We start from the raw sequence: 22,598 nt of genomic DNA, 5'->3' as shown, positions 1-22,598 counted from the left end.
TTATTCATGGCAACATACTCAGAAAATATCGCTAAACGACATACAGAATTTTTTCGCTGAAATTCTGGCTCACCATGTTTTGTAACGGCGGGAACCGGTGTTCATTCCCAGCATCTAGTTATCACGAAGGGATAGGACCCGTGAGATTATAAAGCAGGCGCGACATGGGAAAGAAGTCATTCTGCAGGTATCACCTGAAGACTGCGGCAAGATGCACTGTCGTGATATCGTGTTTCGTCAACGGCTGAAGACAACTGGTCACCCGAGAGCAGTACTGGCAGTAACAGAATAATTTTACTCGGTATTTAACGTAATTTAAGTATTTGTTTCATACTGGTTATTAACAACTGAGCTTACACAGAATTAAAAATAAAAACTTCATTTGTGCCTGATATCGGAGGCAAGTTCATGAACAACAGATTATGACACATAAATATTTGCTGGTTGGACGTCCAAAACCATTATACACAGTGTTCATGTTTTAATCGTCCGCTACAATTGTACAGTTACTTACTGACTGAAGTCTTTACTCTACCATTTTGCAGGGACTCAGCCCCATCTTCAGGTGTATCTATAAACAGTAGGTCGAAGCGACCATGTGAAAGTGAACTTCCAAGGCAACACATCCGCCTTACGTGGCTCATCAGATTGGATACCCAAACGTGGCCGCGCAAGAAGCAGTTTTCAGCTGTAACTTTCGGAAGTCACACTTATTATTTCTCCAGGATGGTCCATGTCGACGAAGAAGTATTCACATGCGCTTTCCCACAGACTAGAAACTGTTTCGACCAAAACAATTCACAGTTAATGTAATATACAGCCGTTTACGTAATATTGTCCTCTCTACTTCTGTTTCTCTTAAAACAACGTAGGCAATAATATTCCTTACAAAAACGCCGAATTTGTTGAAATGGATCTGACACTTGGCTCATCTCATATCAGACCTGGAATTGCTGCTCCTGATGTGCTACTAGGCATCGTGGTCAACGTCATCAAGACAAAAATGTGCCTCATCGTCTGGAGCTTCGCTTTAGAGAGACAGGTTCTCTCTCCTTCGAATTTAATTGAATACAGGTATCCTACTCCATCTAACGAAGAAACCATTCTGGAAGCTATACACCCAGGACCCCAGCCGGATGCGGTGGCCGAGCGGTTCTAGGCGCTCAGTCCGGAACCGCGTGACTGCTACGGCCGCTGGTTTGAATCCTGCCTCGGGCATGGATGTGTGTGATGTCCTTAGGTTAGTTAGGTTTAAGTAGTTCTAAGTTCTAGGGGACTGATGACCTCAGATGTTAAGTCCCATAGTGCTCAGATTCTAAAATGTTTTCAAATATTCATCTAAAATTCATATTTATAACTTCAGACGGTGATAAAGTAGGTCATATCTGGAATCTTCTATCTCTGGACTGTCGACTAATAATGTGTGTTAAATAAAATTCTCACCGTCCATGTATAGGCATTGTATTTGGCTGTTAGGAAGAACTTCAATTTGGAACTAGTGCGTCGTTAAATGAAATTACGTATGGCGCTAACCTAGTCGCGAAAGAGAGATTTCTCTGAGCTCAATACATTTCCCATCAACTCGAGCGGGGCACTGTGGGCTGTGATTTGCTACGCACAGTCAGCCAAACGATGGGCCAGGTCCATATGGGCTATCTGAGCACTGATGGGTGTCGAGTGGGTTGCTGTACGATCTTTTTTATAAAACCAGTTCGTTTGTAAATAAAGTATCTGTAGTCCTTTATAACTCACTTCGAGATAATGGTAGCATACGTGGTAGAAACTAGCAATTGTGAAGTTCTAGCCGATGGGTGGATTCATGTATTTGGAACGGAGCATATTGAATAGCTACTTAGCTATTGAATCATCTGTGCTTTCTGATATCGTACAGACTCTCTTTAGGTATATCACCTCACACTTTACACTCGGTGTGTGTAGTCCGAGTCCGCTGCTGCTTGGAGATTAGCAGTTCTGTATATAATACTTTAAAAATATTCAAATGGCAAAAGTGTCAACATGCAGCTACCAACAGCCCTCTCATAAGACATTTAGATAACGTGACGGCAGTTTAAATATACTGGAATATACTGGTAAATATATGGCTGTTGATAATGCGTTTTGCAACTTATCCAGGGCTCTCATGTCTTGCGTCATAAAGGCCGTACGGCTGGCGCCATATATTTCCTCTCACTTGATAGAAGCCATATTCCTAAGATTTGCAGCAATCCACAATCTCAATTCTTTGCGAAAGTCCACCAGTTTCAACCAAGTCTCGTTGGTGACATCGTTGTCTGGTCAGTTGCTGAGATTGCTGATTTGTCCATGCTCAGCATTACTCCACTGTCCAGCACATTTTCCTGAATAATCTGAGTCTCAAGTTCATATTCTCTTGATTTGATAAGATGACGCTAATACCGTCTGTGAAGGTGTTGTTACCACCTTCTACATCTACATCATACTTCACAAGCCACCTAATTGTGTGTGGCGGAAGGTACTTCTGGTACCACTAACTGATTCCCCCTAACCTACTGCACTCGCGCATGGCGGATGGGAAGAATGATTGTCGGTAAGCCTCTGTATTGGATCTAATTTCTCGAGTTTTCTGGTCTTCGTCATTACGCGAGATGTATGTGTGAGGAAGTAATATGTTTAATATGTTGCCCGACTCTTCCCCGATGGTATTCACGCGAAATTTCAATAGTAAACCCCCGTGATTCACAGCGTCTCTCTTGTAACGTCTGACACTGAAGTTTACTAAGCATCTCTGTAACGCTTTCGCGCCGATTAAACGACCCCTTACGAAACGCGCTTTACCTCATTTATCAGTCCTATTGGAAATGGTCCCAGACTGATAAACAGTATTTAAGAATCGGTCGAACAAGCGACTTGTAAGCAACTTCTTTCTTGGATGAGCTCCATTTCGTTAAGATTTTTCCTTTGAAACTCATTGTGGCATCTGATTTTCCCATTATTAGTTTTATGTGGCCATTCCACTTAAGGTCGCTCTGGATAGTTACTGGTAGATACGTTACGGCAGATACTGTTTCCAGCAGTGTATCAGCAGCAGTGTAGTTGCAAAGCAGAAGATTTCTTTTCCTATTTATGCGTAATGTATTACATTTATTTCCGTTCAGGAACAATCCCCTGCAGGTCTTTCTGCAATTCTACGAGTATACTGTGTTCTGGCGCTTCTACTTTGTTATAGACTACAGCGTCGTCTGCAAACAGAAGAGCTTCCAATGCCTTGTACTAGATCATATACACACAATGTCCACAGTAACACTCCTATCACAATTACCTGAGGTACTTCGGATATCAGCTTTACATCTGTCGATTTTAGTTTTCGTTAAGAGTGACGTGTTGAGGGCAGTCTTGAGTCTATTCGCAAATCTGCTCGTATGTTCAGTAAGTTCGTCTTTTTTCACTGAACAGCAGTGGGGGATGGTGTCAGTGCTTTCCTGAAGTCATGGAAAACGGCATCTGCCTCAGCGCCGTTGTCTACAAAATTACTGATCTCATGAGGGCACGGAGCAGGCTGAGATTCGCAAAACCTCTGTTTGTTGCATTTATGTTGATTTTCATAGAGGAGATCTTCGTTCTCTTAAGGCATTATAATTTTTGTGCATAAAAGATGTCCCATAATGCTGCCAAAGGTAGACGTCAATGATGCAGGCCTATGACTATGTGCATGTGTCCTACGACCCTTCTTTAAAACAGGAATGACTCACTCGTTGAAAAGAGAACCAGTTTAGCGTACTAGTCAATTTTCTGAGTAATGGCTCCTTGACAGTCGCAAACAACACTGCTAACACGGGACAACCCTAACACAAAACTCTTCATACTGGTTATTGTATAGTAAACGTTTCATTAACCTTGACGCAAATGTGTGTGCCAAATTCACCTCAGCAGATTGCTGAAAAATCCCAACTGGAAATCCAGCACTCTCAGAGTCTCTGTGACGTAGGAATGATCAGTTCTGTCATATGCGTTCTGAAAATCTAGTAAAGCCGAGATGGCCGGGGAGTCCGTTGTTCGAAACACGCCTATTAGGACTCTATAGACGCACAGAGTGTCTAGCATTGTTCCACCGGGAAATACGCTGGTCGGTAGGCGCAGGAAACTCATGTTACTCAATTGTTGGTTGGCCATGGGCAGGTTGGCTTTGATTGAAGTTATGTGCAAATACCTTTTAACTGCTTTAGGTTTTGAAGTCTCAGGGATGAATACTGTAATCGCTTACGTCAAAGTTGCTGCTAGGTCAACGCCCGACAACAACTCAGTATACAATATGGTAAGCTGTGTACCTAAGATGTGCCAAAATCATTTATAAAAATCCTATGGATATCATTCTTACCAATCGTTATTTTTCGGTACTACTCTGAGGATAGTCAACAGTTCTTCCGATTTTTATTATGCTGTTCTAAAGTAGTTGACGGTATATCCCTGGGCCGTAACCTAGGATCTAGTTTCACTGCTGACGGAAGTTCCGACGAGTTTAACTGTGTAAAACAGTCATATATGTTCGTCTTGGTTTCCCTTTTTGTGGTGAGGCAGTTGCCTTCTACATCCCTCAACGACCAAGTAAACTGATTTTTCGCCCATCTGAATTCCTTAAGGACGTGGTCCGTAAAACTTGGTTTGAAGATGGATCCTACATTTCTGACCCGATCTTCGCGTTACATTTCGGTTTTTGGCTCTGTATCTCATCAATCCAGTCTTTGTCGGTAGGAGTGGGGGTTGTTCATAAATTTGCCACGACTTCAGCAAGTAAAACTCCGTTTTCCTCGACAAATAGATCGTGTCTCAGCCGTTCGTCTTTAATGATCGAACTAACTTCGTTTCCACCCACCAGCTGATGGCACTGATTAACTTAAATCTTTTGAGGTTTCTTCCAAATGTCGTAACATTCTAATTGTTGGATTTAAACTCTTAGCTCCTAAGTGAAGATAAAACTGGGAGTCTGATTATCTCTTTCGAAGACGCTGTTAGTTTCTCTCTCTAAAACCATTTGAATTCTCTTATTGCTAAAGGTTATAGCAGTTTTTCAGCTATAAAAATCCCTCCGGTGACATTTTTTATTGGAGGACGATGATGATTCATGTATGTTTATGATTTGGGTATTGAAAATCTACACTGCTGTACCTCTTCCGTTTGGTAAAGTAGCTTTGGGGATGCATGGAATGCCTTGTTTAAACAGTACGACTGTTCACGCTTCGATTGCAGTTTTTATAACGGCCTTATATCCAGGAAAGTTAATCAGGTGTGGAGTTACCCCTCTGATATTGAAGCGGTATCTACGTCCACCGCCCACATATAATTCCTAAAGTCGAGTGTTTTAATATCAGAGATGGTCCCATTGACATTATTTGAAACTACTGTATACGTGTACATAATTTTAGTCTCCACTGCTACCGCCGTGTTTCCCTACCAAACCAACTTTGGGCGATAAGCGTCCAAACGTGTTGGTAGAGCGATTTTTTCAGTTTATCCGTTTGCTTTCTTGGCTTACTCTAAACAGAGACGATGAATTGTGCGCTTGCGTGTCGGCTACAGTTTCTCATCCCAATTCTTCTCATTTTCCCCAATTTGAGTTTTCTCACTCTGTACTGATTTTGCGTGTTCCTTAAGACACGTTTGGGACGACCTTGTTGTGAATCTGAATTTTCCTATTCAATTTTGCATATTTTTGGGTTCATAATATTTGTGAACGTGGGAGTTTGCACATATTGATTCTCAGTGGGAACGGTATGCAGCTCAGTGGGCAATTGTGCCGAGATCGGTGGAATCTAGTTTCACTCTCTTCTCCGTATCTCTGTCTTCGAAGGATTCGTACCTTCCCTCCTGCGGCTGCTCGGTTTTTTTGTCAAGCGCAGTTACCTTTTCTAAATTGCTAAGTTACAGGGGCTCTTCTAATCCTGATCGGAGAGAAGCCAGCTTTTTAAAGTGTTGTCTTTCTTTGTAAAGTGGTACAGGCATACTGTTGGCTTCAAGGCGCGCTTATTTCACCACCTGCCCTTGCCGCGTACGTGCCGTAACTGTCTATCATCCATTTGCTACCCTTCTTTGCCGTAGAACGTACTTCCTACATCATCCATCCTCTGGCGCTTTGCTCAAAATGATGTGCCACGTTGCACACCGCGCACGTACAGGGCTCACAGTAGTACAATAAACTAACAGGGCCAGAGACTTCCAGGGTTGTGCAAGGGGGGATATATTTAAAAAAAATAATACATTCTCAAACTTCCTAACTCATTATAGACATTATAAATGAGTCAGTTTATGTCACTGATCCTGTTTTATCTGATACAGTTTCCCATATTCGGCTAACGCACCTTGAATTTTACGGTTTGTCACCTCCACACAGGCATTCTACCTATTACGCTATACAGTCACAAGCCACAATGCGTAACTGGGACTTTATACATTTCACCTGACGAAATTGTCAACTTCACTTCACCATTACACTTCGGCAGTATATGTAGACAAACTTTATCGTTTTGCATTTCACCAATGACTGCGTCGGCAAGAAAATCGTAATATAAAGCGGTTACATCCTTGTCGCGCAAACCTGTCTTTTTCCGCCAACTATTAATAAATGACATTAATTTTCGGTCTTCCGTACGGAAATCCGAAAAGGATGGTATTGTGGTTCGTAGCAGACTCCATACCGTAATCGGCGACTGCATTTAACAAGTACCAGCACTTGACGATCAACAGCGCCCGAGCGCGTAAACACTGGCCTACCGCGCTGCCAGTCGTATTGGTGGCAGTTCACATATTCGCATCTATATGGCGTGTCCTCAAGGCGTACACCTCAACTGCAACAGGCAGACTATACTGAGTGGCATATCAACACTGTATTGAGTAAAGGTGCTTATGTTACGTTTCATTACGATGCTGCCAAACTGTTTCCCTTTTAAGTCTGTTTCTTATCGAATATACGCACAGGGCGATATATTGGGACAGACAAATTTGTACTGATAGTACAGTCATGTCAAAAAATAAAAAATAAAAATAAAATAAAAATACACTTTGAACGCCTGGAAAGTGTTCGTTCATATTCATAGGACGTGTACAGTTTAGCATGGCTGGCTCTGACCACTATGGGACTTAACATCTGAGGTCATCAGTCCCCTAGAACTTAGAACTACTTAAACCTAACTAACCTAAGGACATCACACACATCCATGCCCGAAGCAGGATTCGAACCTGCGACCGTAGCGATCGTGCGCTTCCAGACTGAAGCGCCTAGAACAGCTCGGCCACCACGGCCGGCAGTTTAGCATGTTCTGCAGAAATGATTACCATTTGAACCATGCCAGGCCGCTTTTTCAAGTATAACATCGATACCGCGGTGCGGTACCACCTACCGATAAAATATGCCTGAGGCTCTCGTTGTCGCTATAAATCAAAGGTAATGGATCAGTGTGACGTGAGCAGACGTGTCGGATGCCTCGCAGACGTGTGCGCCAACTGTTGTGGGTTGGCAGGAGAGCCAACACCGGGTACTAGAGGAAGTCGAAAGGCACGCGTTTTAGCTCACGCAGGCTGGTGTGAGGTCTGGAACAGGACAAGGAATTTAGACTTTCGAAAAACGGACGTAGCTGGCGGAATACTTAACTTTAATCCATTAATGTTGAGCGTCGCCCTTGACGGTACATGATTACAGTATCAATAGTAACTGGTAATGGCGCCTTGCTAGGTCGTAGCAAATGACGTAGCTGAAGGCTATGCTAACTATCGTCTCGGCAAATGAGAGCGTATTTTGTCAGTGAACCATCGCTAGCAAAGACGGTTGTATAACTGGGGCGAGTGCTAGGAAGTCTCTCTAGACCTGCCGTGTGGCGGCACTCGGTCTGCAATCACTGATAGTGGCGACACGCGGGTCCGACGTATACTAACGGACCGCGGCCGATTTAAAGGCTACCACCTAGCAAGTGTGATGTCTGGCGGTGACACCACACCAACAGTACCGTCAAATGGGTGGGTTTGAAAGACGGCGCATTATTGGCATGAGAGGCTGTGATGCATTCATCCGGGAAATTACTGCTTGCGTGGGACGAAGTGTTTCGGCAGCGCAACGGGTGTGTGCAGAATGGTTCACGGGAGGCCTAGAATACGATTAGGTGGGTCACGTCGCACAAGCTGGACCACACCCCGAGAAAATCGACACCTCATCCGAATGGCATTGCACGACAGATCTGCGTCCCCTTCAGCTCTGGCGCAACAGTTAAACAGTGGAACACATCGTACACTGTCAGGGGTGACAGTCCGTCATCATTTATTTACGGCATGGTTTACGTGCTAGTAGTCCTCTTCTCCGCTCACCCTTGACGAATATGCAGAAACATGCTAGATGACAACGACGTATGGAACGACGTCACTGGCGACAGTAATTTCATCAGGGAGTGTTTTCGGACGAATCAAGGTTCTGTTTGTTTCAAAATTATATTCCTATTTTGGTTCGCCTCAGAAACGGGCAGCGGCATCTTAGTGACTGCATTCGCGCAAGACATACAGAGCCAGCTCAAGGTCCTATGGTGTGGGATGCTACTGGGTGCAGGCACAAATCGTCGTGTCGAGGGCACTGACCAGTGTGACATATGTGAATGATATCCTGCGACTCGTAGCCATACCCTTTCTGCACAGCACACCAGACGCCATTTTTCAGTAAGTCAATGCTGTTGTACGAACACGTGCCTTCTTGGTGTCACAGGATGTCAACATTAGCCCTGGCCTGCCAGATCACCAAACTTGTTGCCAATCGAACTTGTGTGGGATATGGTGAAACAACGTGTGCAGTGCTGTGACCCAAAGCCAAACACCACAGATGAACTTTGGATGGTTCAGCTGGCTCTGAGCACTATGAGACTTAACATCTGAGGTCATCAGTCCCCTAGAACTTAGAACTGCTTCAACCCAACTAACCTAAGGGCATCACACACATCCATGCCCGAGGCAGGATTCGAGCCTGCGACCGTAGTGGTCGCGCGGTTCCAGACTGTAGCTCCTAGAACCGCTCGGCCACACCGGCCGGTTGAACTTTGGAGCCAGGTGAATGCAGCATGAATGGCTACACCACAGGACGCCAGTCGCGCCTTATACGCATCGATGCCATCACTCATGTAATAAGTTATCGGGGCCCATGGCAGACCTTGTACCTACTAGGCAACATGACACATGCGAAACCGAGGTGACTGAAATGCTAATCATTTCTATAGAACATAGTAATGAACATGTCCTGTGAATATGAATGTCCTATGTCTAGTCGTTAAAGGTGTTTTGTTTTTTCTAATCATGAGTATGAAATGCGATACTAGCAGCAGGAATTACTGTGCTTATATGTGAAAAAAATCCCTGTTGATACTGATACCTTAGTCACTGATTTAACTATGAAAAGAGCCTATACTTTGTTTAGTAACGACTTTCTTGCAGAATAATTGTGTCTGGTGCAACGGGATTTATCGCAAATCAATTAAAAATAAATTTCAAAATCTTAAATCGTTCCGGAAATACTTGAGACGAACAGTTTAGCTGAATTCACCTATACACGTAGGGTGAACGTAAGTCCCATCATCAAAATTTCTGGTGTCAGGGACCCGTGATTTCCGATGAGCGTTACAGAGTAATATTGTAATTAAGATTTATTCGGTTTCTTACCACAATTTACTTTGTTCTGTGAAAACGCCTTATCAAAAATGAATAAGTCTTTAATATGCAATCACTAAAACGTACAACCCAAAACAGAGGAAAAGAGTCTGTAACAAGCAACAGACAAATGTAAGAGTATAGCGATGTGGTTGCCGTTACATAGCATCTTTGTGTCGCTCTTAAACTACATTTAGTAATCCCCTACACTAGGTGCGTGCCAACCAATTTTTCCTCACTAAGCCTATCCGTACTGTGGTGTATCACTGTTAATATACAATCAAACCTGAGAAAAATGTTGAAATTACTTTGTTTCAAGAGAAAGGAAACAGGTAAGTCCAAAAACTATAGACTTATAAGTGCTGTAGCTTCCATTAGATTTTATCAAGATTATAGGAAACTCAGAATTGAAAGAGGAGATTGTCTGTCACTGAAACGATTCTCAGTAGCTTAAGAGAGAGATTCAAAATCTTAAAATGGGACAATGAAGGATTACGTGAAAAATTTGTATGTCTGAAACACATGACTGTTGTTGGTGACAATGTACTGTTCGCCTCTTGTTTCTAATAGTATTTAATAAGTTACATAAGGTCTTAATGGAGCATATGTGACAGACAGTTGAAAGACAATTATGAAAATTTATGGCTGTGTACAGGTAACACATTCGAAGAAATATTGTGCAAATTAACAATGAAGTCGTAGAATCAATTGAGTTTTCACTACTTTAATGAGATGGAAGATTGGAATGATGTATATATGTTTACATCTTGTCTTTATTACTTCATTCTTGAAAAGAGATACCTGCCGAATATTTTATCTTCTGAAATAGTGGAAGTTTTCTCAAACTTAGATTCTGATGAATTCTCAGATGTTCCAGGTGTGCTCTCAGGAATAGTGGAAGAAGTAACTGGCAACTGTCTGCCATGTCGTCAGTTCGCAGTAAAATGCAAGTTAATCAACCAAGTGTTTCACAAATTCGTTAACTCCCGAAGTCCCTGCACACTGCTACATCGGCTAAGGCTGAATAAGTGCAAGAACAAGCTGGTGGCTCATATGTTGAACACCGCCTTTCAGAACAGCAGTAAACAAACAGGAAAGCTCTACCTGTACGAAAGAAAAGAATGTTAATTTCAGTTTATTCTGTAATGGAGTATTTCAAAATTTGATTAAAGAGCTAAAAAAATGCATCAATAATTTTTTTTGTACTCCAACATAAGTTTACTTGATCTTGTTTGCCTCAGAAAATTTCTTTTCTTATTTTGCTTCCCTCGATACGTATTAAGTAAGTTGGTTTTCTAACTACACACACAAAAAACAGGTGCGACCAGTTTCGTTGTGGGCTCGATCCACAATATAATACGTTTGTGAACATTACGACTTAACTTTATAAGATACGAAAGGAATCCAAAAAATGTGTGTGAATTAATAAGGGACCAAACTGTTTAGGTCATCGGTCCCTAGATTTACAAGCTACTTAAACTAACTTATGCTCAGAACAACACACACACCCATGCCCGAGGGAGGACTCGAACCTCCTCTGGGATGGGCCGCGCAGTCCGTGACGTGAATCCTCAAACCGCGCGGCCACTCTGCTTAGCAGAGGAATCCAATCCTCAGTGTGCTGCACAGTATGTCCCAGGAAGAACTGTTAGTATTTAGTGATGTGACAGGAACGATCAGTCGGAATGAAAATGCATGGTAAACATGGTCTCTAATATGCATACCTTAAGAGCTTTTATCACTTCCTGATCTTCCATATTGTGAAGCAAATCTCTTCTACTTCAAGCTCGTTGCTTTCCACATTTTGGGAGGTAGTAGTATGGACCAAAACAGGAAAAAGATGTCAAGTAAACATGGACTCCAAAGTGCATCTCTTAAGGCCTGTGAGCCCTTGTTCATCTTCGCTATTGTGAAACATATCTCTTCTACTGAACAAATACTCATAGGTTTTAAGCCATACATTTTAGAGTACATGTTTAATCGACTTGTTTTTCTTCGAATGATCGCTCCTTTCATATCCCTGAATATAAACGATTCCTCCTGGGACACCCTGGGAATACTTTCCCAGGGTTAACGACCATTTGCTGGTTTCACACATCAGCAAACGCCAACGTCGAATTGGTTCGCCATCTCTGCCTCCACAACACAGAATACAAGCAGCTTAAACTCGAAAACTTGAAGAAACCAATTTACACGATTGTAAGATTAATGGTGCTCGCGATTTTTTCCTCATGTCTAGGATAATAGCGATGACGCGAGGGAAATGTCTTCTCGTAGCAGCATTGTAAAAACCATTACGTCCACTATGGTCTAAGGCCCATTATGTGTGGACTTAATAGAGAGACTAATGACTAATAACAAGAGACATCCAATGCACAACGACGTTTTTGAGGAAAAGCCATTTAGCACCTACATTCGTATACCTTTCCAGCCTGATTGGTTCACATTCCAAAAATGGTTCAAATGGCTCTGAGCACTATGGGACTTAACTTCTGAGATCATCAGTCCCCTAGAATTTAGAACTACTTAAACCTAACTAACCTAAGGACATCACACACATCCATGCCCGAGGCAGGATTCGAACCTGCGACCGTATCGGTCGCGCGGTTCCAGACTTTAGCGCCTAGAACCGATCGGCCACAGCGGCCGGCGATTCACATTCCGTATTTTACCTTTTATTCACGTGTATGACAGACAAAATGCGGAAGAACAGTTGACTCTCATCGTACTGCGTGTATTTGAAAATTTAATGCCCTAAAAGATAAATGATTCTTATGAAAGGAAGTTATCGTGCGGGATGCCGCCTACTAACTTTGACTTTAGTTGCGAACTCCACAAACGAAGAGGGGAGAAAAAGCTACAGTAATTTAATCAACGCCAACGAAAGCTAGTACTAAAAGTTCAGTTTTACGAAAAGGCCTGCCTTGTACGTCGTATATTCTTGCAGGTTCCGTTTGAACTCTGCAATTAAACGCGCGGCACAGGCTTTTGTTCCGCAGCCTGCGGATAGAGCCCATAAATAGCTTTTGGGAGTGGAAGGGTCGATGAAGTTATTAGCCGGCGGTGCTCCGAGTGCCCATCATAATCGATTCTCGGGAAAGCAATAGCCCCAGGCCTAATTCGTACAGGCCAAAGTATTAATTATGTTTAACAGGCCAACAGGTGAGCTCAAATAATTGAGATACTCAATAATGCAGGCTGTAAATAAGCGAATTATCCGAAAGGCAAGCAGCCATGTCGGACGATAGCACCTAATGGTTTCCAACAGCGTGACATCATTACCGTTCTGATACAACAATACCTGTCGCTTCTCTCCTTTCACACACTATCTCAGATACACCTTCACTCCAATATCGGTCTATATAAATCCGAAATATTTACAGCGCAGAAATAAGCAGTGTTATAGTGACTTTTAGAAAATTTGACGGTTTTCCTGCGCTGTTAATGAAGAGTTGATTACCTCGTTTTTATCATATTTAATAAAAAGAGTTAATATCCTTGTGTAGCAAGTGGAAAATAAGTCATAACATAATAATGATTAAATTTCTGCCAATGGGTATTTTACGTTATGTGGATACTTTCAATACTTACTGAACGTTTGCAGATCGTGAAATTAGTATTCCGTGAAAAAATTATTCTTTGTGTTTTATATTTGAAAACTAAGTCTTCTTCCTTTTATAGGAAAAGACACTTTTATAGACAGTCAACAGCTATTGGGTAGGGAAGGAAAAATTCAACAGGGTCTTTTCTTGTTGGTGACACAAACTTTCAGGTATGACGGAGAAGCGGAAAGGTATTAATTTCAGATAAGGAAAACTAGTCTCGAAAGCTCTGAGTCAAAAATTATGAGAAAATATTTTTTAAAATCAAATTTACCGTTGCTGTGCAGACGAAGATAATAACATTCATCGTAGACACATTTTTGTATACATTTTATTTAAATGAACTACTTATACAACAAGTCCTCTCTAGCGGCACGACGTCGTAACAGAATGCTCTGTTGCACCCATTCCAGTAACCCTGGTATGGTTATTCAAACAATCTGACACACAGCGATAATTCTTGCATGGCGGTTCTCTTCGGTCTAGATAGATATCAAGATTTTTCTCGTGACGTCATACGAAGAAATTAAGTTTAATCAGACGAGATACATGGGCTGTCCACTGATGAGTACCCTCGTGATGTAGGCCTACATGTTGGTCGGATTACGTGACATACCTTATAAACTCGGCACAACGTAAACAATAAAATTACTTATTGTTTCGCACAAATAACGACAAATAGCTTTTCTTATCCCACTGGGAATTATACCACAAAACGTTTAGTCTTGTAACTTAGTCGTTTTTATAATAGTGTTCCTTATCTCAAATTGATACATCTGCCCTTCTTCATCATCCCAGAAAGCTTGTATCATCACCATGAACGCATCCTCCATTAAGACTGATTATATTGCCAGAAGAATGTTTCGTAAAAGTTTTGAATGTTACACGAAGTCTGCTGGTTTATCGGTGTTTACCTGATAATTCAGTTGCTCTGAATGGCAAAAATCTGATATTGCTGTACAGCACCAAATACCGCAAGGAAATTGTATCACGCGATTAAAATATTTGTTCAATGCCTTGGTACATAAAGCGTTTACGAGTGCTAACCAGATATAAATTTCTTGTTTTGTGTATTGTCATTTGTCGGAACTCTTGCAGTATTTATAGTGTGTTGGGGAAACGTATCCTGCTTCATTCAGTATCTCTGTCCTGCGATTTCTCATGTAAGTTCAACGTCTAGCTGTTCAACATAACTTTCCCATTATGATATGAATTAACTCATCATAATAAGGTGAGATTACAGTGTGTTATAAAAAGCGCTATTCAGCTTTGTCGTTGAGCGAATTTGCGTCCAAACGAAGAGTATCCTCGAGCATCGAGACTTATTTTTGTCTCAATCAAATGGCGGAAGACAATAATTGCAGTAACTCTTTTTCTTCGTTTGTTAAAGAGGTCCACCAAGTGCACAACCGGTAATAATCATGTTGAACTTATGTATAGCTATACTCCTGCGTTCACTATCTTCTCTTACGTTGTATTGAGATATTCCTTTTATTACGATGACTTTTACTGACACTTTTAGACTTTTTGCTTTTGTTCGAAATTAAACTGTAAAAACTAGGGCGAATTGGATGTCCTGTCGGTCAGTTACCTTGAGCTGAAACCAAGCGACCTTCATATCTCCACCCCAAAAACCAACTTAGTACGTTTGGTGGTGGGTACACAATGTATTAAACTTATTTCCCTGCTACTTGTTCTACTCGCACGAAGAAAGATGCTCGGCACTCCACTGTATAAGCCCTAATGTCTCTAATTTTCCACTCGCGGCCATTACGCTAGATGTATGTTCCTAGAAGTAAGATATTTCTTGAATACCGTTCTCCTGAAATTTTCAGACCAAGGCACTCCGAAATACACAACACCCTTCTCATGTCGCCTCCAATTGGTATATGTTGAGCATTTCCGTAACGTTTTCGAGCAGATGAACCTGACCCTGAAGAGTCGCTCCGCTCTCCTTCAAATTTACTCCATCTCTTTCGGCAATCTAGTTTGGTAAGGATCCAGCATCGACGAACAAAATTCAGCTATTCCGAGGATGAATTTGTAAGTGGCCTGTTTCACATATGAACATCTGAGTAAAATCGGCTTTCCCCGCGTCCACATTTTTTCTTGTAATCTGTTTCCCTGCAGTAATGCTGTTTTATCTGGTGTATTTTTGTTTCATATAATATTTACATTTACTTCCTGTTTACGTAAAACGATATAGATAAATTTTTGGTCCACTTTTACAGTCACGCCTATAATAAAGAGAAAGAAAACCGATAGTATCTGGTTACAAGATAAGTGGTTAATGCCTCGAGAACTTCATATCGTGTGGACGGGAAACACTAAGATATGACGTGAAATGGGACGACTACATAAAATCTGTATTAGGGAAGGCGAATGGAAGACTTGGATATATTTGTGAGGGTTCTGGGAAATTGCTATGCCTCTGTAAAGCAAATTACTTAAAAAATGCTCTAACTACCAATTCTAAAGCACTATTTGAGCGTTTGAGTACTTACCTAATAGGCATGATAACAGACACTGAACGAATTCAGAGATGCCCCGCTACGATCGTGACATGACGTACAGCCCTCATGAAAGTATAAAGGAAAATGTCGAGGATCTCAAAGAGAATCCTCCGAAGAAAGACAATGTAATTCTCGAAAAACTTTGTTATTATATTCAGGGAACTCGCAATCGACGAAGAGTGTGCGACTGTCCTGCTGATATCATCGTGTATCTCGCGTAGGGCTCATGAGAACTAGGTAAGACAGATTAGGGATCGTACAGAGTCAGCTTTCTCTCGCTCAACACGTTGATCGATTAGAGTAGAGCTTCGCTACCTTTAGACGAGCCCTTGCAACGTACGCTCCCTAGCGGACAAACATGTTAAGCTAATCAGTCGTGTTATATTCGTAGAAACTAACCCTTCGTTGGCCTTAATCCATTTAGGGAATCCTCGGAGAACATAAATCTGGAGCGCCAGATCGGAATTTGAACCTGGATGGAATTTTAGTAACTTATTTTCGTTGTCAACATGTAAGGCCCGAACTAAATTTTGTAGTCCGATGAAATATCAGCTACTTTATGTGAATGATGTTTGTAAACTAGCTATTTTATTTCGTCAAAACCATGAAGTGAGAATACCAATGTCTTCGTTATATTCTTAAAGGACAGATAGATTATTATTTCCTCATGGAGTCAGGGAAAATGTAAGGAGGAGAAAGAAGAGTAGCAGCAGGAGGAACAGGATAAGGAGGAGAGGAACCAGTTTAAGGAGAGAGACTTAAAATTTTTCAAGAAAAGTTGTTTAAAAATCTTATACACGCCAATTAGTGGTGAGAAGCTATTGTATCATACCCCCTACATACTCCTGTGTGAAAAATAGAGAAGTTGTAACTGTTCTGAGCTGCGCTATTTTAAGGGGACCCAGAAGTGAACTGTCAATATTTTTCACCCGTACTTATACAATGCATTACGTTTGATCTATAATGCCTAAAAATTGTATTTTTATATCAGCGCTAAATGACAATAGATAAGCTAGCATTAAAATTATTTTACTAACAGTAGGTTTTTTTGTACAGATATTTGTTTACGAAATTTATAGTGAAAGTAAGTTTAGTTTTCGATACCATTATCTGTGTCATCATGCCTCTAATATCACTCCAACTCTAGAAGGCTTCTCTCAACATCTACAGAAATATAATATTATGGCTCAAAACACGGAGTTTTGAGTACATCTGAGGAAATAAAAAAACTCTGTTTCACCCAATCACTGCCGGCCGCTGGTGGCCGAGCGGTTCTGGCGCTACAGTCTGGAACCGCGAGACCGCTACGGTCGCAGGTTCGAATCCTGCCTCGGACATGGATGTGTGTGGTGTTCTTAGGTTAGTTAGGTTTAAGCAGTTCTAAGTTCTAGGGGACTAATGACCTCAGCAGTTGAGTCCCATAGTGCTCAGAGCCATTTGAACCATTTTTTTTAACCCAATCACTGTTTTGTTTGAGAATTACTACCAACAATAACATGTAATGTACATTACTAAGAAATATTAGTCGCAAAAATATTGCTTCCATAATAGTGGCTTGCAAGAAATGACTGTGGCTATAATTCTTGAAAAGGTAGTATCACTCATCCACTTGCACTACGAGACCTTCGCTTTTGGGTACAGTCCATACTGCATCTTCCGGTCTTTTGGTGTTTTAGAATACAAAATTGTCCAGATAGCTCTTTTCGTACTCTGTAAACACTCCATATTTCTTCTTAGTGCTAGCCTATATTAATGAGTCAAACTGTTTATTTTCCTCTATGTAAGAGAACGGGGGCTACCTATGCAGTTTCTGTCAGCAAGTTTTCTGCCACCGAGGTGGAGCTGCAGCTAGTTGTGGACTAGCCTAGGTGACACACGTTAGGTCCATGACGGGCGTGGAGTAGTTCTCGGTATAGGCAGCAGTCGACGACAGAGTGACTAGTACTTAAAGACGCTTTCCCTGGTTCTAATACGATAAGGCGCCACTTGTGAGCATGTATTGCGGCTGAAACAGCACAGCATGACGTAGTTCTGTGCGCCATTCCGCTGGGCTGGAGTGTTGCATCACGCCACCTCAGAATTATTCCACCCCACACATCAGAATTTCACTGGTAATGTGCTAGCCCACCTGCCCATGAACTGTGCCGTCTGCGAGGAAGTATGGTACTGCCACGCATCTAACCCATTCAGAAGACTCGATATAGTGAATTTCAGGCTGTGGCTAAGTCTGTGAATTGCTTGAACAATACATAGTACATTACAAATTATTATTTCTGTACTTATTTACCCTCGTTGCACTAATTATCTTTCTGACAGATAGGTCCACTCACGATTCTGGATGACAAACACTTATGTTTACTTACTTACGCTCTGGAGATGACACACTTGGTTGGTAAATTGTGGCCTGGAAATTCAGGATGGTGGGTGTCTCTCCGCCATTGTTAGACGTAGGATGTACAAGTGAGCCGGCCGAAGTGGCCGTGCGGTTAAAGGCGCTGCAGTCTGGAACCGCAAGACCGCTACGGTCGCAGGTTCGAATCCTGCCTCGGGCATGGATGTTTGTGATGTCCTTAGGTTAGTTAGGTTTAACTAGTTCTAAGTTCTAGGGGACTAATGACCTCGGCAGTTGAGTCCCATAGTGCTCAGAGCCATTTGAACCATTTTGTACAAGTGAATACCAAAATGAATATGGTACTTACGTGCGCTCGGAGCACATCCAGTGAAGCGAGTAAGGTGGGATCCAAATCAGCGTTCAGAGAATGTAGCCACTGTTATAGCTTCAGGAAGCTGAAGTGAAATGACATACGTCGTACCATTTATTGATATTCTGCTGTCCCCCAGCTCCACATGCTCTGTACTCATATACTGGCCGTTCTTCCAGAAATTTACGAGAACTACCACTGGATCATATACTGAGTACGGCCAGTAGGGACCCGCCTTGTGGAAATAAGGTTGCAGTACAAGGATGTTCCATGGATATCCTTCTGCTCCTGTACCTCATAAAAACAATTCTACTTCAGACATCCCTGCGACAGTCTGGATTATCCTGGGTGAGCATTTCCAAAAAACTAGTCATTGTGCATTGCTTCCTCTGCTAATGTTCCATGACAGTGGTGCCTGACCACAGTACGCCCATCCTAAATTTACACATAGTTAATTACAATGAACTTTCCCTACATTTAATTCATTCCTGTGAAACGTCCCCTTAGAAAAATTAATGAATTACTGTGCTTAAACTGACACACAATATTTTTTTAGCGCAACGCAATCTGACTTTCAAAAATCCCTACAAAAGAATGGCCCTGACTAACATTAACCTATACCTTTCACAAATCACTTACCTCACAAAAATCTTCGTTACTCGAACTACTGCAATACAGCGAGCGTCACTACTACCAGCTAAGTAAAAGATTCAAACTGTTGAAGGCACTAACTACTGATAGGCACAGTTAGCAAATGAAAGATTTTGATAGAGAACAAACAATGTATTTACCTTAATAGTGTTCAAAAGTCATAATATAAATATCAGTTCATGATATCCAGTCTTACAAATTTACTGTCTCTGTCCAGATCATCCGCTATCAAAACTCCGCCATCTCACTTCCCCACATCCACCACTGCTGGCGGCTCACCTCCAACTGCTCAACGCTACGCGCTGTTCACATCCATCTGCCTAACAGTACAATGGCAGACAACAATGCAAACTAGCCACAGACTGCACACAGCACAGCCGGTGATTTTTCATACAGAGCGCTACGCGGCGTTACCAATAAGAAAACCTAAACAGCCTACTTACACCTGCATTAACATAAAGAAACTTCTTTCCCCGGCATATCCTGCTTTCGAAAATAGATATGCTACTGGCACAGTTGTGACCACAGTCATACAACCAGGAAACACCCATCGTCATACTACAGTATGTTCATACAATAATATAAACAAATTCTGCGTCAGTCATTGGATGTTAATTAAAAACACAACAAAAGAAATTTCCCAGAACTATTACCCTACCAGAATGAAACTCATCCACGCCGCATAACACCTTAATTAACAGTGTACCTATTAAACCATACTCGACTATCTGTCTATAACCATATTGTGATATCACCATTCCCACACAACCAGAATTTTGAATACTCTAAAACAAAGTCCGTATACACACATAAAAACGAAGCCCTCTTATCATTATACAATAACAACTTCACATACTCTCGCTGACGTGGTACATGACGTAAAAAACGTACAAAAAACCTAATAACTTCGAAATACTACTCGACTATAACTATTGTCGCCTTAAAGTATATGGCAGTGGGCATCTAGCTTGCCCTGGTGTGGTCTGCACCTTCTTCGCCTTACTGCTTGCCTGTTAACACCTCCTCTTAAAACCTGACGAACTACAACACACGAACTAAGTTTTGTTGCCTCGTGTAACACGCTTTTGTGTGTAATGAATTGTGGCTGCATTTCAAATTCTTCAAATCTGCAGTCGTCATCTGCTGCTAGCTCTTTTTCAACTCTGCATGGGCGTGACTTAATCTCTGAAATACACCAGCTTTTCTACAAAGGCCATCAGCATTCCGCGATTTTTCCCAGTTTTATGGATCATTTCCATATGGAAGTTGCTTAGCGTAAGTATTCCTCAAATTAATCTACTATATGGATTTCTTAACACCATCAATATTTTGAAGGCTACGTGATCTAATATTACCTTAAATTTCTTACTGCATAAATAACAGTGTAAGTAGGTCGCACCATAAATGTCGCTCAGCATTTCCTTCTTCATGGTAGAACAATTTCTCTCTGCCTTATTTAAATGATGAGATGCATATGCAACTGGATTTTCCTTTCCCTCTGCTTCTTAGCTTAACACACAACGCAGTGCGTGATTACTTGCCTCATAAGATAGTGTGAATTCCTTTATGCACCGTCACATATTGATGTCCAGTCGAGCTTTACACCTTTTTTCAATAAAAGCAAGAGTGGTCGTACTATTTCCACAAACTTTGAGACAAATATCCTGAATAAATTTTCTAACCCCAAAAATCACTAGAGCTCTTTGCCAATGTGAAGTGTTGGAAATATTTCTGTGGCCTTCACAAGTCTCGGATCCGCCTATACCCAATGGGATCTAACTAGATTTCATAAATAATGCACCTCCTATAGTGGAAAGTGGCCCTTTTCTATACAGAGAAACTTGTGCTACACACAACGTCTTAAAAACCTTCCTTAATTGTCTCATATGCTCTTCCATATACTTTGAAAACATAGTTTTAACGTTTAGTACGCTATTCATGATCTTCACTTTAATCCTTTCAACGCTCCATCCAACAAGTACTGATGTGTGATGCATCCTGTTTAATACAAACCGCATATGACTATAATTGGTAGTCTTCCCAAGGAATCGTAAATACAGTTTTGAGCGGTCCTCAGATGTCACTTCAAGCTGGTGATAGCCTCTCTGCAAATCTGCGGTGAGAAAGTGCCTGCACTGCCCCAAATGTCAAGTCATACCACAGCAAAGTTGAAATACCTTAGTTACACCCATGGTCTTCTTCGGCATGATGGGCTGATACTCCCTGCATTAATACCATGGAGTAACTATTGCTTAATGAACTATTCTATCAATGGCCCTATATAATGAGGTGAACCGCATGGTTTACGGTACACAATTAATTCACTCTCAGCTGGGATTCTATGTTGTATCGCTGGGTCACTCATTAAGACCCACGAGGGCTACACAGCTCCATAAAATTTCAGCGACAATTCTTCCACGGTTAACATCTCAATTCCTTCTACATTTTTGCTTTCTCACATAATGCAGTTTAACTGATAGCTTGCTTATGGCTAGGGTTCAGTTTCATCCTATCCTGATCACCTTCATCTAGAATATTCCAGCTGACAACCAACAGTCCTTTGAACAAATCCCTGCCTTGGTCCCAGAATTATCCGTCACTACCTGCTCACCGTCTGTGTCCTGCATACGTACAGTACTCCCATTTGCAAAACAACATTTTCTGTCAGTGGCTCAATCTCACATAACACGATCATTGGAAAATATTTTCCCACAGGCACCCAAAGAAGTTTCCGTGTTCTTTTTGGTACATTAAAATGCGAATTGATCCTTAGTGCTGTTGCACGCCGTCTAATCAGTACATCTTTCGAGGAAGGCGACACTGACGGCCGTGTGTCACTAACTACAGTCTCCCACAGATGGAACTGTGTTCCAGTGAGTTATACTAGTCATTGTCCAATGTTAATTTTAGCGTGATGCTCATGTAGAAAATATAACCTCAATATCACACTTCAACCATTGACTGCATGAGGCAAAGCTTCCATAAGTTGCTGGAAACTTTTTGTCTCTACCTGAAAACTTAATATCACAGAACATAGCAAATATACTTCATTATCTCCTACTCCACTTGGATTATGCTGTGAAAAGTTTAACCTCCTCATTTCCATGAAGAAGTAACTTGTCACAGCTGCATGTGCACCTGAGTCTAATAAAAAATGTATCCTGACCCTTCCCCGCTCACTAAGCCAAGCAAGCAAAATTTCACCTCTGCACTTGTCTCACTTGCGGTAAGATTCACTTGGCAGCTATGGGGCTCCCATTGCCATTTAATAGCTAGTTATTCCTTTTCTACAGCTTCTAACCATACCCTCTATTCTGACTACAACCCCATTCTTTGTGTCCTACCTCCACACACCTTTTATTCTGTGACTAATGGAACTCTTTCTACGTGAGTGAGTCAAATGAAAACCTTAAATTTGCAGTAACCAATCGAAATTTCGCTCCTTTATCCTGTAAGTTGGTAAGCGTGCTGCAGACAGCGTG

The sequence above is a fragment of the Schistocerca serialis genome, chromosome 3 (assembly GCF_023864345.2).
Source record: "Schistocerca serialis cubense isolate TAMUIC-IGC-003099 chromosome 3, iqSchSeri2.2, whole genome shotgun sequence".
Taxonomy (NCBI): Eukaryota; Metazoa; Arthropoda; class Insecta; order Orthoptera; family Acrididae; genus Schistocerca; species Schistocerca serialis.
The sequence above is the reverse complement of the archived record's forward strand: the minus strand, read 5'-3'. Positions refer to the sequence as shown.